The sequence below is a fragment of the Halictus rubicundus genome, unplaced genomic scaffold, assembly GCF_050948215.1.
Source record: "Halictus rubicundus isolate RS-2024b unplaced genomic scaffold, iyHalRubi1_principal scaffold0047, whole genome shotgun sequence".
NCBI classification, from domain to species: Eukaryota; Metazoa; Arthropoda; class Insecta; order Hymenoptera; family Halictidae; genus Halictus; species Halictus rubicundus.
Genome location: NW_027488588.1, coordinates 1,203,854 through 1,221,586, shown reverse-complemented (window position 1 = coordinate 1,221,586; position 17,733 = coordinate 1,203,854). Strand labels below are relative to the sequence as shown.

Genomic DNA, 17,733 nt, shown 5'->3' with positions numbered 1-17,733 from the left:
CATATTAAAAGAATTAGAAGTTCTAAATTTATATTTCTTTAATTGGAGATATTAATCTCAAAAAAATTATTAACAATAATTTACCTAAATTTTGGTTTCAATTAAAAGATATAAATAATTTAATTTTAAAAAGCAAATTTAATGTTATATATAATATTAACTAATATCCTGTTTATATAAGAAAAATAAATTTCTTTTTTTTAAGTCGAAATTAAATGTAAAAATTACTATATATAAATTAATGAATTCATTTAAATAAGTTACAAGTTCATTCAATTCATAATCTAATAATTAAAATTAAAAGAAAAGTGAAAAAAGTATAAATAGATAAAATTGAAAGATTATTAAGTAATTTTAAAATTGGTAAAATTAGAATAATTTCTACATCAAAAATAAGAAATATTAGAGTTATAATATAAAAATTAATTGAAAATGGTAATCGTGCTCTAGTAATAGGATCAAATCCACATTCAAATGGTGTAATTTTTTCTCGATCTTTATTTATAATTATTGAAAAAAAAAATTAATTAAAATAATTAAAGAAATAATAATAAATATAAAGATAAAAAATATGAAGATATTAAAAATTATATATATTATTTGATTAAATCTTTTAATTGGAAATTAAATGTAATTATTTATACTATATATATATATATATATATATATATATATATATTTAATATATTCATCAATAAATTAGGATATAAAGAATAAGTCAAATAATATCAACAAAATGTCAATATCATGTAGCTGCTTCAAAATGAAAATGATGAATTTTAGAAAAGTGGTTTAAATATATTCGAATTAATCTTGTTCTTAAAAAAATGATACCTAATAATACATGGAGACCATGAAATCCTGTAGATATAAAAAAAATTGATCCAAAAATTCCATCGTTAAAAGTAAAAGGAGCTTCCATATATTCAATTATTTGGATAGAGGAAAAATACATACCTAGTAGAATTGTAAAAATTAATGGTGTTATAGATTTTTTTTTGTTTTTAATTAATAAATTATGTCTTCATGTAATAGTAAATCCTGAAGAAATTAAAATAATTGAATTTAAAAGGGGGATATCATAAGGGTTAAATATAATAATATTTTTAGGTGGCCATATTATACCAATTTCAATTCTTGGGGAGATTGCTGAATGAAGGTAAGTTCAAAAAAAAGAAATAAAAAAAAATAATTCTGAAATAATAAATAAAATTATTCCAAATTTTAATAATTTTAAAACACTTAATGTATGACATCCTTGTATTGTTCTTTCTCGAATAATATCTCGTCATCATTGGTATAGAATTAAAAATAGAATTAATAAATTAAATATAGTAATATTGAAGTTAGAAGAATTAAATCAATAAATAGTTCTTAATAACAAATTTAAAATTCTTCATGAAGTTATTAAAGGTCAGGGTCTTAAAGTTACTATATGAAATGGGTGGTGATGAGATATTTTCATTTAATTAGATTCATTAAAATATAATAAAGTTAAAATAGAAAATACATAAGATTGAATAATAGAAACTGAAATTTCTAAAATTATTAATAAATTTTGGATAAAAAAAAGAATTAATATATAAGGTATATTTTCTAAAGTTGTTCCTAATAAGGATAAAAGTAAATGTCCTGCTAATATATTAGCAGATAGTCGAATTGCAAGAGTTCATGGTCGAATAAAATTTCTAATAGATTCAATTAAAATTATAAAAATTATTAAAGGTCCTGGTGTGTTTATGGGTAGAAGATGAATGAATATTTTATTAGTGTTATTTAATCATCCAAATAATATAAATCTTATTCATAATCTTAGGGATAAAGAAAGATTAATAGATAAATGTCTTGATGGTGTAAAAATATAAGGTATTAAACTTAATAAATTTAATTTTAAAAATATAATTATAATAGTTAAAAAAATAATCAAGTTTGATGAAAATTTTTTTTTTGTTAAATTAAAAAATTCTTGAAAAATTTTTTTGTAGAAGTTTAATCAAAAGATATTAATTCGTGAAGGTAGTAATCAATAAGGTCAATTTATTAATATTAAAGGAAAAAATAAAATTAATCAATTTAAAGATAAAAATTTATTTGTAGAAGGGTCAAAAATTGAAAATAAATTTGTTAACATTTAAAATTTAATAGTTTTTTTTATTAATTTAAAATTATTTAAATTAGTATAAGTAGTTGGTGAAAATGAAAAAGGAGAAAAATATAAAATTGAAACATATATATATATAATTATAAGTATAAAAAAGAAAAGTAAAAGTCAATATATAGGTCTTATTTGAGGGATAAAAGAATAAAATCATTAGAAGTAGACGATTAACTACTATATTTTGGTTTAAGAGACCATTTCTTTCTTTCAGACATCTAATGAAAGAGTATTATTATAATAATTTTAAAATGACAATTTAATGTTATAAAATTTAACTAATTCTTTAATTATTTTTATTAATTCAATTAATAAAATTAAAATAATTTGTTCTTTCAATAACAATAGGTATAAATCTATGGTATGCACCACAAATTTCAGAACATTGTCCAAAAAATATTCCAGGTCGTAAAGAAATTAAAGATATTTGATTAATTCGACCTGGTGAGGCATCTATTTTAATTCCTATAGTTGGGATAGTTCATGAGTGAATTACATCTATAGAAGATACTAGTAATCGAATAGGAATTTTATAAGGAATAACTGCTCGATTATCAACATCTAATAAACGAAATTGATTAATATTTTCAATTGATTTAACTATATAAGAGTCAAATATAAAATTAGAAAATTCAGGATATTCATAACTTCAATATCATTGATGACCAATTGATTTAATAGTAAAATATGTAGGGTTTCATAATTCATCAATAAAATAAAGAGTTTTAAGAGAAGGGATTGAAATAATTAAAAGTATAATTATAGGAGTGATAGTTCATAAAATTTCAATATTGTGATTTTTTAATAAATTTAAATTTAAATATTTATTATTTAAAATAAAAATTATTATATATATAGTAGAAATAGTAATTATTGTTAGGATAATTATTGTAAAATTATAAAAATAAAATAAATTATCAGCAAATGGAGAGTTAGGATCTTGGAAAGAGTATATATTTCATGTAGCTATATTTATTATATAAATAAATTTTAATAAAAATTATTAATTTTATTTATGAGACTTAAATTCATTACACTATTCTGCCATATTAAAATTTAAAAATAATAATAGGAAGTTCATTATATGAATGTCTATAAGGGGGGTAATTTTGTAATCACTCTAAAGATGATTGAAAATATTTAAATATAATTAAACGTTTTATAATTAATCTCTCTAAAATAATGAAGATTAATAAAATTATTCTATTAAAAGCAATTAATGAACCAATTGATGAAATTAAATTTCAACAATAGTAAGCATCTGGGTAATCTGAGTATCGTCGAGGTATTCCTATTAATCCTAAGAAGTGTTGTGGGAAAAAAGTTATGTTTACTCCAAGGAATATTATAATAAATTGAATATTTAATAGTTTTTTATTTAGTGTAAGTCCAGTGAATAGGGGGTATCAATGAATTAATCTTGCAATAATTGCAAATACTGCACCTATAGATAAAACATAGTGGAAATGACCAATTACATAATATGTATCATGAAGTATAATATCAATAGAAGAATTTGATAGTATAATTCCAGTTAATCCCCCTAATGTAAATAAGAAGATAAATCCTAAAGATCATATAATTGATGGGTTTATTTTAATTTTTGATCCACAATAAGTAGCAATTCATCTAAATACTTTAATTCCTGTTGGTACAGCAATAATTATAGTAGCAGATGTAAAATATGCTCGTGTATCAACATCTAATCCTACAGTAAATATGTGATGAGCTCATACGATAAATCCTAAAAATCCAATTCCTAATATAGCATAAATTATTCCTAAATTTCCGAAAATTTCTTTTTTTCCTCTTTCGTTAAAAATAATATGTGAAATTAATCCAAATCCGGGAAGAATTAAAATATAAACTTCAGGATGTCCAAAAAATCAGAATAAATGTTGGTAAAGAATAGGGTCTCCTCCCCCAGAAGGGTCAAAAAAAGATGTATTTAAATTTCGGTCTGTTAATAGTATAGTAATAGCACCTGCTAAAACAGGGAGAGAAAGAAGAAGTAAAATAGCAGTAATTTTAACTGATCAAGGAAATAAGGGGATTTGATTTATATTAAGTGAAATATTTTTTATTAATATAATTGAAACAATAAAATTAATAGCACCTATAATAGAAGAAATACCTGCGATATGTAAAGAAAAGATAGTAAAATCAACAGAAAAAGATGAGTGATATATAATTGAAGATAGGGGGGGGGTAAATAGTTCAACCTGTTCCTGATCCTGTAGATAAAGTTCTTCTTATTATAAGTATAAATAATGAAGGAATTAATAATCAAAATCTTATATTATTTATACGTGGGAATGCTATATCAGGAGCTCCAATTATTAGTGGTACTAATCAATTTCCAAATCCCCCAATTATAAATGGTATAACTATAAAAAAAATTATAATAAAAGCATGTGAAGTTACAATAGTGTTATAAATTTGATCATTATTAATTCATCTTCCAGGTGTTCTTAATTCTATACGAATAATTATACTTAAAGATGCTCCGATTATTCCTGATCATATAGCAAAGATAAAATAAAGTATTCCAATATTTTTATGGTTAGTTGAATAAAATCATTTTTGATAATAAATTTTATTTAGAAATATTATGCCTGATAAAAGGAGTAAACTGTAAATTTATTTATGAAAATAAATTTTCTAATATTAAATTAAGATTTAAATAATTAAGTTAAATATATATTTATATAAAACTTTGAAGGTTTTAAGTTTTATTAACTTAAAATCTTTATTTATATAGTTTATAAAAAATATTAAATTGCAAATTTAAAGAAATTAAAAAATTATAAATTTAGTTTATAAATGAAAAGGTAAAAATTAAGGTAAATGTTAAAAATGAAAAATATATAATAAATATAATATTAAAATTAGAATAATCAAATAAATTAATTTTATGTCTAATTTTAGAATTTGTTAAAAAAAAATTGTTATTATTAAAATTTAAATAATTAAAGGTTATTAGTAATCTAGAAAAGATAATTAATATAGATAATATAATTATATAATTATTTGATAATATAAGATCAATTAAATTTCATTTAATAATAAATGGTAAAAATGGTGGAAGTTGGGAGTATTTGAATATTATTAAATTATAAAATATTTTATTTTTATAATTTAATCTTAAATTTAAAGAGTTTTTGTAGTAAAGATTTAATTTTTTAAGTATAAGTAAGATTATAAGAGTTGAAGTTATATAAATGGTTATATAAATGATTATAATATTAAAATTTAAATAAGAAAAGATTAATAATAAAGGAATATTATATATGGATGAGTAATTTATTAAAAGAGTAAAGGATGAGGTATTTATTGAAAAAATTACTGGGGGTAGTATAAAGAAAATTAATATAAATAAAATAATAAAATTAAATTTAATAAAATTTAAAAATATAAAAATAGGGATACATTTAATAATTGTTAGTAATAAAATTAATGAATTAAAATTAATTTTTTTTATTAAAAAATTTATTCATCTATTTAAGGGGTATAATCCTAATTTTAATCATAAGCTAAATAACAAAATAAAATTAATATATAAATTAAATGTTTTATTTAAAAATCTATAAATAATTAAAATAGAAGTTATTGAAGAAATTATAAAATATATAATTCTATAAATTTTTAAAGAATTAATATTTAAATAAATAGTGTATAATATAGAGGAAATTTCTAAAAATATTCATATAAAGAATAAATTAGGAATAAGTAAGGAGAGAATTATTAAACTTAATAAATTTAAATAAATAATAAAGTTTATTAATAATTAATTTATATTTAGTTTTAATTTTAAAAATTAATTATATTAAAAATTTTAATTATAAATTATAAATTTAAATATATTCAAGTGTTTTAAGCATATAAAATTTTGAATTTTGCGGAATTAATTAATTTAATGAATATAAATATATTTATATAATAATAAATAAATAAATAAAATTTATTAATAAAAATTTAGTAAAAGTGATTTTTTAACACATTTTTATTACATCAAAATAATCCTTTATTCAGGCATTTTACTTATATAAAAGATTTTTCTATATTTAGGGTATGAACCTAAAAGCTTAAATTTAGCTTATTTATATAAGTTTATAATAATTATTATATAGAGAAAATTAAAGAGAAATTCTTATAGAAAATAATTTTTATTTAAATTTTAGGGAAAATTTATACAAAAATTGAATTTTAAAGAATTATTATGGAGAAAACAAATTAAAGAAGAATTTTTATAGAAAATAATTTTTATTCAAATTTCAGAGGAAAATTTATACAAAAATTGAATTTTAAAGAATTATTATGGAGATAATAAATTAAAGAGAAATTCTTATAGAAAATAATTTTTATTTAAATTTCAGAGGAAAATTTATACAAAAATTGAATTTTAAAGAATTATTATGGAGAAAATAAATTAAAGAGAAATTTTTATAGGAAATAATTTTTATTTAAATTTCAGAGGAAAATTTATACAAAAATTGAATTTTAAATAATTATTATGGAGAAAATAAATTAAAGAAGAATTCTTATAGAAAATAATTTTTATTCAAATTTCAGAGGAAAATTTATACAAAAATTGAATTTTAAAGAATTATTATGGAGGTAATAAATTAAAGAGAAATTCTTATAGAAAATAATTTTTATTTAAATTTCAGGGGAAAATTTATACAAAAATTGAATTTTAAAGAATTATTATGGAGAAAACAAATGAAAGAAGAATTCTTATAGAAAATAATTTTTATTCAAATTTCAGAGGAAAATTTATACAAAAATTGAATTTTAAAGAATTATTATGGAGAAAATAAATTAAAGAAGAATTCTTATAGAAAATAATTTTTATTTAAATTTCAGAGGAAAATTTATACAAAAATTGAATTTTAAAGAATTAATATGGAGATAATAAATTAAAGAGAAATTCTTATAGAAAATAATTTTTATTTAAATTTCAGGGGAAAATTTATATAAAAATTGAATTTTAAAGAATTATTATGGAGAAAACAAATTAAAGAAGAATTTTTATAGAAAATAATTTTTATTCAAATTTCAGAGGAAAATTTATACAAAAATTGAATTTTAAAGAATTATTATGGAGATAATAAATTAAAGAGAAATTCTTATAGAAAATAATTTTTATTTAAATTTCAGAGGAAAATTTATACAAAAATTGAATTTTAAAGAATTATTATGGAGAAAATAAATTAAAGAGAAATTTTTATAGGAAATAATTTTTATTTAAATTTCAGAGGAAAATTTATACAAAAATTGAATTTTAAATAATTATTATGGAGAAAATAAATTAAAGAAGAATTCTTATAGAAAATAATTTTTATTCAAATTTCAGAGGAAAATTTATACAAAAATTGAATTTTAAAGAATTATTATGGAGGTAATAAATTAAAGAGAAATTCTTATAGAAAATAATTTTTATTTAAATTTCAGGGGAAAATTTATACAAAAATTGAATTTTAAAGAATTATTATGGAGAAAACAAATGAAAGAAGAATTCTTATAGAAAATAATTTTTATTCAAATTTCAGAGGAAAATTTATACAAAAATTGAATTTTAAAGAATTATTATGGAGAAAATAAATTAAAGAAGAATTCTTATAGAAAATAATTTTTATTTAAATTTCAGAGGAAAATTTATACAAAAATTGAATTTTAAAGAATTAATATGGAGATAATAAATTAAAGAGAAATTCTTATAGAAAATAATTTTTATTTAAATTTCAGGGGAAAATTTATATAAAAATTGAATTTTAAAGAATTATTATGGAGAAAATAAATTAAAGAAGAATTCTTATAGAAAATAATTTTTATTTAAATTTCAGGGGAAAATTTATACAAAAATTGAATTTCAAAGAATTAATATGGAGATAATAAATTAAAGAGAAATTCTTATAGAAAATAATTTTTATTTAAATTTCACGGGAAAATTTATATAAAAATTGAATTTTAAAGAATTATTAGGTAAAAAATAAATTAAAGAAGAATTTTTATAGAAAATAATTTTTATTTAAATTTCAGGGGAAAATTTATACAAAAATTGAATTTTAAAGAATTATTATGGAGGTAATAAATTAAAGAGAAATTCTTATAGAAAATAATTTTTATTTAAATTTCAGGGGAAAATTTATACAAAAATTGAATTTTAAAGAATTATTATGGAGGTAATAAATTAAAGAGAAATTCTTGTAGAAAATAATTTTTATTTAAATTTCAGGGGGAAATTTATATAAAAATTGAATTTTAAAGAATTATTATGGAGGTAATAAATTAAAGAGAAATTCTTATAGGAAATAATTTTTATTCAAATTTCAGAGGAAAATTTATATAAAAATTGAATTTTAAAGAATTATTATAGAGATAATAAATTAAAGAGAAATTCTTATAGAAAATAATTTTTATTTAAATTTCAGGGGAAAATTTATACAAAAATTGAATTTTAAAGAATTATTATGGAGAAAACAAATTAAAGAGAAATTCTTATAGGAAATAATTTTTATTTAAATTTCAGAGGAAAATTTATACAAAAATTGAATTTTAAAGAATTATTATGGGGGTAATAAATTAAAGATAAATTCTTATAGGAAATAATTTTTATTTAAATTTCAGAGGAAAATTTATATAAAAATTGAATTTTAAAGAATTATTATGGAGATAATAAATTAAAGAGAAATTCTTATAGAAAATAATTTTTATTTAAATTTCAGGGTAAAATTTATATAAAAATTGAATTTTAAAGAATTATTATGGAAATAATAAATTAAAGAGAAATTATTATAGGAAATAATTTTTATTTAAATTTCAGGGGAAAATTTATACAAAAATTGAATTTTAAAGAATTATTATGGAGAAAACAAATTAAAGAGAAATTTTTATAGAAAATAATTTTTATTTAAATTTCAGGGGAAAATTTATATAAAAATTGAATTTTAAAGAATTATTATGGGGGTAATAAATTAAAGAGAAATTCTTATAGGAAATAATTTTTATTTAAATTTCAGAGGAAAATTTATACAAAAATTGAATTTTAAAGAATTATTATGGAGATAATAAATTAAAGAGAAATTCTTATAGGAAATAATTTTTATTTAAATTTCAGTGTAAAATTTATATAAAAATTGAATTTTAAAGAATTATTATGGAGGTAATAAATTAAAGAGAAATTCTTATAGAAAATAATTTTTATTTAAATTTCAGGGGAAAATTTATACAAAAATTGAATTTTAAAGAATTATTATGGAGAAAACAAATTAAAGAGGAATTCTTATAGAAAATAATTTTTATTTAAATTTCAGGGTAAAATTTATATAAAAATTGAATTTTAAAGAATTATTATGGAGGTAATAAATTAAAGAGAAATTCTCGTAGAAAATAATTTTTATTTAAATTTCAGGGGGAAATTTATATAAAAATTGAATTTTAAAGAATTATTATGGAGGTAATAAATTAAAGAGAAATTCTTATAGGAAATAATTTTTATTCAAATTTCAGAGGAAAATTTATATAAAAATTGAATTTTAAAGAATTATTATGGAGAAAACAAATTAAAGAGGAATTCTTATAGAAAATAATTTTTATTTAAATTTCAGGGGAAAATTTATACAAAAATTGAATTTAAAAGAATTATTATGGAGAAAACAAATTAAAGAAGAATTCTTATAGAAAATAATTTTTATTTAAATTTCAGGGGAAAATTTCTACAAAAATTGAATTTTAAAGAATTATTATGGAGAAAACAAATTAAAGAAGAATTCTTATAGAAAATAATTTTTATTTAAATTTCAGGGGAAAATTTATACAAAAATTGAATTTTAAAGAATTATTATGGAGAAAACAAATTAAAGAGGAAATCTTATAGAAAATAATTTTTATTTAAATTTCAGGGGAAAATTTATATAAAAATTGAATTTTAAAGAATTATTATAGAGATAATAAATTAAAGAGAAATTCTTATAGAAAATAATTTTTATTTAAATTTCAGGGGAAAATTTATACAAAAATTGAATTTTACAGAATTATTATGGAGAAAACAAATTAAAGAGAAATTTTTATAGAAAATAATTTTTATTTAAATTTCAGGGGAAAATTTATATAAAAATTGAATTTTAAAGAATTATTATGGGGGTAATAAATTAAAGAGAAATTCTTATAGGAAATAATTTTTATTTAAATTTCAGAGGAAAATTTATACAAAAATTGAATTTTAAAGAATTATTATGGAGATAATAAATTAAAGAGAAATTCTTATAGGAAATAATTTTTATTCAAATTTCAGAGGAAAATTTATATAAAAATTGAATTTTAAAGAATTATTATGGAGAAAACAAATTAAAGAGAAATTTTTATAGAAAATAATTTTTATTTAAATTTCAGGGGAAAATTTATATAAAAATTGAATTTTAAAGAATTATTATGGGGGTAATAAATTAAAGAGAAATTCTTATAGGAAATAATTTTTATTTAAATTTCAGAGGAAAATTTATACAAAAATTGAATTTTAAAGAATTATTATGGAGATAATAAATTAAAGAGAAATTCTTATAGGAAATAATTTTTATTCAAATTTCAGAGGAAAATTTATATAAAAATTGAATTTTAAAGAATTATTATGGAGGTAATAAATTAAAGAGAAATTCTTATAGAAAATAATTTTTATTTAAATTTCAGGGGAAAATTTATACAAAAATTGAATTTTAAAGAATTATTATGGAGGTAATAAATTAAAGAGAAATTCTTATAGGAAATAATTTTTATTTAAATTTCAGGGGAAAATTTATACAAAAATTGAATTTTAAAGAATTATTATGGAGGTAATAAATTAAAGAGAAATTCTTGTAGAAAATAATTTTTATTTAAATTTCAGGGGGAAATTTATATAAAAATTGAATTTTAAAGAATTATTATGGAGGTAATAAATTAAAGAGAAATTCTTATAGGAAATAATTTTTATTCAAATTTCAGAGGAAAATTTATATAAAAATTGAATTTTAAAGAATTATTATAGAGATAATAAATTAAAGAGAAATTCTTAAAGGAAATAATTTTTATTTAAATTTCAGGGGAAAATTTATACAAAAATTGAATTTTAAAGAATTATTATGGAAAAAACAAATTAAAGAGAAATTCTTATAGGAAATAATTTTTATTTAAATTTCAGAGGAAAATTTATACAAAAATTGAATTTTAAAGAATTATTATGGGGGTAATAAATTAAAGAGAAATTCTTATAGGAAATAATTTTTATTTAAATTTCAGAGGAAAATTTATATAAAAATTGAATTTTAAAGAATTATTATGGAGATAATAAATTAAAGAGAAATTCTTATAGAAAATAATTTTTATTTAAATTTCAGTGTAAAATTTATATAAAAATTGAATTTTAAAGAATTATTATGGAAATAATAAATTAAAGAGAAATTATTATAGGAAATAATTTTTATTTAAATTTCAGGGGAAAATGTATACAAAAATTGAATTTTAAAGAATTATTATGGAGAAAACAAATTAAAGAGGAATTCTTATAGAAAATAATTTTTATTTAAATTTCAGGGTAAAATTTATATAAAAATTGAATTTTAAAGAATTATTATGGAAATAATAAATTAAAGAGAAATTATTATAGGAAATAATTTTTATTTAAATTTCAGGGGAAAATTTATACAAAAATTGAATTTTAAAGAATTATTATGGAGAAAACAAATTAAAGAGAAATTCTTATAGAAAATAATTTTTACTTAAATTTTAGGGGGAAATTTATATAAAAATTGAATTTTAAAGAATTATTATGGAGAAAACAAATTAAAGAGAAATTCTTATAGAAAATAATTTTTACTTAAATTTTAGGGGGAAATTTATATAAAAATTGAATTTTAAAGAATTATTATGGAGAAAACAAATTAAAGAGGAATTCTTATAGAAAATAATTTTTATTTAAATTTCAGGGGAAAATTTATATAAAAATTGAATTTTAAAGAATTATTATAGAGATAATAAATTAAAGAGAAATTCTTATAGAAAATAATTTTTATTTAAATTTCAGGGGAAAATTTATACAAAAATTGAATTTTAAAGAATTATTATGGAGAAAACAAATTAAAGAGAAATTTTTATAGAAAATAATTTTTATTTAAATTTCAGGGGAAAATTTATATAAAAATTGAATTTTAAAGAATTATTATGGGGGTAATAAATTAAAGAGAAATTCTTATAGGAAATAATTTTTATTTAAATTTCAGAGGAAAATTTATACAAAAATTGAATTTTAAAGAATTATTATGGAGATAATAAATTAAAGAGAAATTCTTATAGGAAATAATTTTTATTTAAATTTCAGAGGAAAATTTATACAAAAATTGAATTTTAAAGAATTATTATGGAGATAATAAATTAAAGAGAAATTCTTATAGGAAATAATTTTTATTCAAATTTCAGAGGAAAATTTATATAAAAATTGAATTTTAAAGAATTATTATGGAGGTAATAAATTAAAGAGAAATTCTTATAGAAAATAATTTTTATTTAAATTTCAGGGGAAAATTTATACAAAAATTGAATTTTAAAGAATTATTATGGAGGTAATAAATTAAAGAGAAATTCTTATAGAAAATAATTTTTATTTAAATTTCAGGGGAAAATTTATACAAAAATTGAATTTTAAAGAATTATTATGGAGGTAATAAATTAAAGAGAAATTCTTGTAGAAAATAATTTTTATTTAAATTTCAGGGGGAAATTTATATAAAAATTGAATTTTAAAGAATTATTATGGAGGTAATAAATTAAAGAGAAATTCTTATAGGAAATAATTTTTATTCAAATTTCAGAGGAAAATTTATATAAAAATTGAATTTTAAAGAATTATTATAGAGATAATAAATTAAAGAGAAATTCTTAAAGGAAATAATTTTTATTTAAATTTCAGGGGAAAATTTATACAAAAATTGAATTTTAAAGAATTATTATGGAGAAAACAAATTAAAGAGAAATTCTTATAGGAAATAATTTTTATTTAAATTTCAGAGGAAAATTTATACAAAAATTGAATTTTAAAGAATTATTATGGGGGTAATAAATTAAAGAGAAATTCTTATAGGAAATAATTTTTATTTAAATTTCAGAGGAAAATTTATATAAAAATTGAATTTTAAAGAATTATTATGGAGATAATAAATTAAAGAGAAATTCTTATAGAAAATAATTTTTATTTAAATTTCAGTGTAAAATTTATATAAAAATTGAATTTTAAAGAATTATTATGGAAATAATAAATTAAAGAGAAATTATTATAGGAAATAATTTTTATTTAAATTTCAGGGGAAAATTTATACAAAAATTGAATTTTAAAGAATTATTATGGAGAAAACAAATTAAAGAGAAATTCTTATAGAAAATAATTTTTACTTAAATTTTAGGGGGAAATTTATATAAAAATTGAATTTTAAAGAATTATTATGGAGAAAACAAATTAAAGAGGAATTCTTATAGAAAATAATTTTTATTTAAATTTCAGGGGAAATTTATATAAAAATTGAATTTTAAAGAATTATTATGGAGAAAACAAATTAAAGAGGAATTCTTATAGAAAATAATTTTTATTTAAATTTCAGGGGAAAATTTATACAAAAATTGAATTTAAAAGAATTATTATGGAGAAAATAAATTAAAGAAGAATTCTTATAGAAAATAATTTTTATTTAAATTTCAGGGGAAAATTTATACAAAAATTGAATTTTAAAGAATTATTATGGAGAAAACAAATTAAAGAAGAATTCTTATAGAAAATAATTTTTATTCAAATTTCAGAGGAAAATTTATACAAAAATTGAATTTTAAAGAATTATTATGGGGGGAATAAATTAAAGAGAAATTTTTATAGGAAATAATTTTTATTTAAATTTCAGAGGAAAATTTATACAAAAATTGAATTTTAAAGAATTATTATGGAGGTAATAAACTAAAGAGAAATTCTTATAGAAAATAATTTTTATTTAAATTTCAGGGAGAAATTTATACAAAAATTGAATTTTAAAGAATTATTATGGAGATAATAAATTAAAGAGAAATTCTTATAGGAAATAATTTTTATTCAAATTTCAGAGGAAAATTTATATAAAAATTGAATTTTAAAGAATTATTATGGAGGTAATAAATTAAAGAGAAATTCTTATAGAAAATAATTTTTATTTAAATTTCAGGGGAAAATTTATACAAAAATTGAATTTTAAAGAATTATTATGGAGGTAATAAATTAAAGAGAAATTCTTATAGAAAATAGTTTTTATTTAAATTTCAGGGGAAAATTTATACAAAAATTGAATTTTAAAGAATTATTATGGAGGTAATAAATTAAAGAGAAATTCTTATAGGAAATAATTTTTATTCAAATTTCAGAGGAAAATTTATATAAAAATTGAATTTTAAAGAATTATTATAGAGATAATAAATTAAAGAGAAATTCTTATAGAAAATAATTTTTATTTAAATTTCAGGGGAAAATTTATACAAAAATTGAATTTTAAAGAATTATTATGGAGAAAACAAATTAAAGAGTTATAGAAAATAATTTTTATTTAAATTTCAGGGGAAAATTTATATAAAAATTGAATTTTAAAGAATTATTATGGGGGTAATAAATTAAAGAGAAATTCTTATAGGAAATAATTTTTATTTAAATTTCAGAGGAAAATTTATACAAAAATTGAATTTTAAAGAATTATTATGGAGGTAATAAATTAAAGAGAAATTCTTGTAGAAAATAATTTTTATTTAAATTTCAGGGGGAAATTTATATAAAAATTGAATTTTAAAGAATTATTATGGAGGTAATAAATTAAAGAGAAATTCTTATAGGAAATAATTTTTATTCAAATTTCAGAGGAAAATTTATATAAAAATTGAATTTTAAAGAATTATTATAGAGATAATAAATTAAAGAGAAATTCTTATAGAAAATAATTTTTATTTAAATTTCAGGGGAAAATTTATACAAAAATTGAATTTTAAAGAATTATTATGGAGAAAACAAATTAAAGAGAAATTCTTATAGGAAATAATTTTTATTTAAATTTCTGAGGAAAATTTATACAAAAATTGTTGGAAATAGGCCTTAATAGGCGCGCAACGCTCCCTGTGTTTCGTACACCGAACTATGATGTGTCTTCTTCTTGCTGCTGTACACTCGTGCTTGAAACGTGTGCTACCTTTTTCAAGAACTCTGTATTTTATTATCCGCTGTTATACAATAAGGGTCTCTGTATACTTGCCGGGACCGGAGGGTTTTACGTGGGGACTATAGGTCCAAATGCCGTGTTACCGATTATCTGTCGTAAAACGGGCGCCGCCGTCCCGGCGTTAGAGCGATCCCACCGGCCGCCGTTGCCCGTCGGCCGAGCAAGCGGCTGATCATTACCAGATGGCCTTTCGAGACCGCGTTGACAGTTCCCTGCTGTGCGTGGCACAAAAAAAAAAAAAAGGTTTCTCGGGGCTCTACAGCTCCTTAGGTAAACTATCGGTATCCCTCCTCTACAACATTATGGAAATAGGAACCGTACCTGCCTCTTCGTGAAACAGCATCACACATCCTTATATATTAACCTAAATTGTACATATATTGTAAAAACGAGAATAGTTGTTTTTTTTTAAGGAAGTATCCACGTTAGGAAGGGGATCATGCCTTGTGAATTCGATCATTTTTGGGGGACTATGTCTCGAATTTTGATGACATTGAAATATGTTGTGGTCCAAGTGAAAGTGGAAGAAATCCTCAGGACTCAATCACATGATAATTTGTAGAATAAGAAGAATTAATTCCACATAAATTGCATCGTTTTGTCTTACGACACGAAAAAATGTACATGGAAAACTTCTGAATTCTTGTCCATAATGACTTAAAGATGATTAGATGCAAGGTTCCCGGGCAGGAATGCGATGGCGTATCTATATCTTGTCCAATGAGACGAGACAGTAGACGTTAACATAGGCGCTCGAGTGCGACAGAGTTGAAGTTACCCTTGCAAGACAATTAGCAAAGGACGCACGCTGGGTGCTTCATTGCCTCGGTCTCGTTGGTCAGAGCATAGGTACGAATGCGCGGCCGATTGGATCAGAGTGCAAGGGACAGGCCTCGTTTCACACGTACTTTCGGCTATAGTCGAGATATTGGCTACAGCGGTCACACATACTATGTTGCGTGTTACGTCGAAGCCAAAACACTGGGACTGCGGGCGCGGCTGAGATGGGCATAGGCAGATCTAACGATAGACTCCCCAAAAATGGTGGCACTGAAAGAATGGCGACATTAAAATGGTTTTTTTTGGGTTGCGTCGTAAGACCTTACGTACGACGCGACAAGCACGCGACCAAGGCCAGGTATGAAAATCCTTGTCGACGACCTACCGACCATGGACGTCATAAATCAAAAATCCTTCCGATTGTACCCAGCACTTTCGTAATTTTTAAGCCAGCCGAATGCAGCACATGCGGAACCTTGTACACCGTTAGCGTACTAAGATTTACAACCGTAGATGCTTGCGAACCAAATGTTATACGTATATTTCCACTTTTCCAATTTTCCACTATTTCCACCAGCTTTCGAACACACCTTGCAAACCAATGAATTCTAATCATTTTAAACTTGTTCTCCGGAGTTTTGACTTATATAATCACTTATAAGATATAAGATATAATTTAACTATGCTAAAATTGATTTGTGAAGCTGATTTTCATCGTTCCATCGTTAAATTAGATTATAGTTTGAACCATTACTTCTTAACATTACAACTCAGATGAACAATATTCTTTTCTCTACTTCGAACATGGATTGTGAGGCGGATGCTGTGGTGGCACCGGCGGCCGATGCCACGCGGCCTCTGCCAGTTGGCGGCCGCCGGTGCCGGCGACCCGTGTCGGGCGGCCGAAAACGGATGCCCAACGGCTTGCCCAGCTCTCAGCGGATGCATAGGCATCCCCGGGGTGTAGAGGGGAGTAAACTGTTCGAGAGTTAGGTAGCGAACCCCCGCTGTGTGCGGGTCTTAGCTTTTGTTGCGAGCATCTCGAGCGCCTTCTCAGGTTGCCAGCGACGGTCCCGGCTAATATGAAGCAGGAAAACGCGGTAGTATTCATACTAACGCCGGCTCCGGCAAGTATACAGAGACCCTAAATCTTCATTGCAAAATATCATGTCCCAACAGGTTATGGGCCCAGGAAGTGTATCAAAAAGTTTTTAGTGGATATTTTTGTGCGCAAATTCGATAACGCGAGTTACCGGTCAATTTTTGTTTGGCTAATATAACTAAATATATTTAAAGTAACTTCCGCGTGCTTCTCCTCGAAATGTCGACGCAATCATCAAATATCGATAAACTAAGTAAAGACAATTACGATACTTGGAAGTTTCAAATGAAGATGATACTCGTAAAAAATGATCATTGGCAATATGTAACTGGTGAAAGGCCAGGAACTGAAGCGGAAATAAGAGTTTGGGAACGGAATGAACCTAAAGCTATGGCCGATATCGTCCTCACCATAGCAGCAGCTGAACTGTGCCACGTGAAGCATTG

At 20.9% G+C, this 17,733-nt stretch overlaps 3 pseudogenes; all 3 read right to left on the bottom strand.

Annotated features, from left to right (window-relative positions):
• Positions 1-327: 327 nt before the first annotated feature.
• On the bottom strand, positions 328-1,360 carry LOC143363426 (cytochrome c oxidase subunit 3 pseudogene; annotated as a pseudogene).
• Positions 1,361-1,458: 98 nt separating this feature from the next.
• LOC143363464 (cytochrome c oxidase subunit 2 pseudogene) lies at positions 1,459-3,187 on the bottom strand (annotated as a pseudogene).
• Positions 2,438-4,711, bottom strand: LOC143363423 (cytochrome c oxidase subunit 1 pseudogene; annotated as a pseudogene).
• Positions 4,712-17,733: the final 13,022 nt, after the last annotated feature.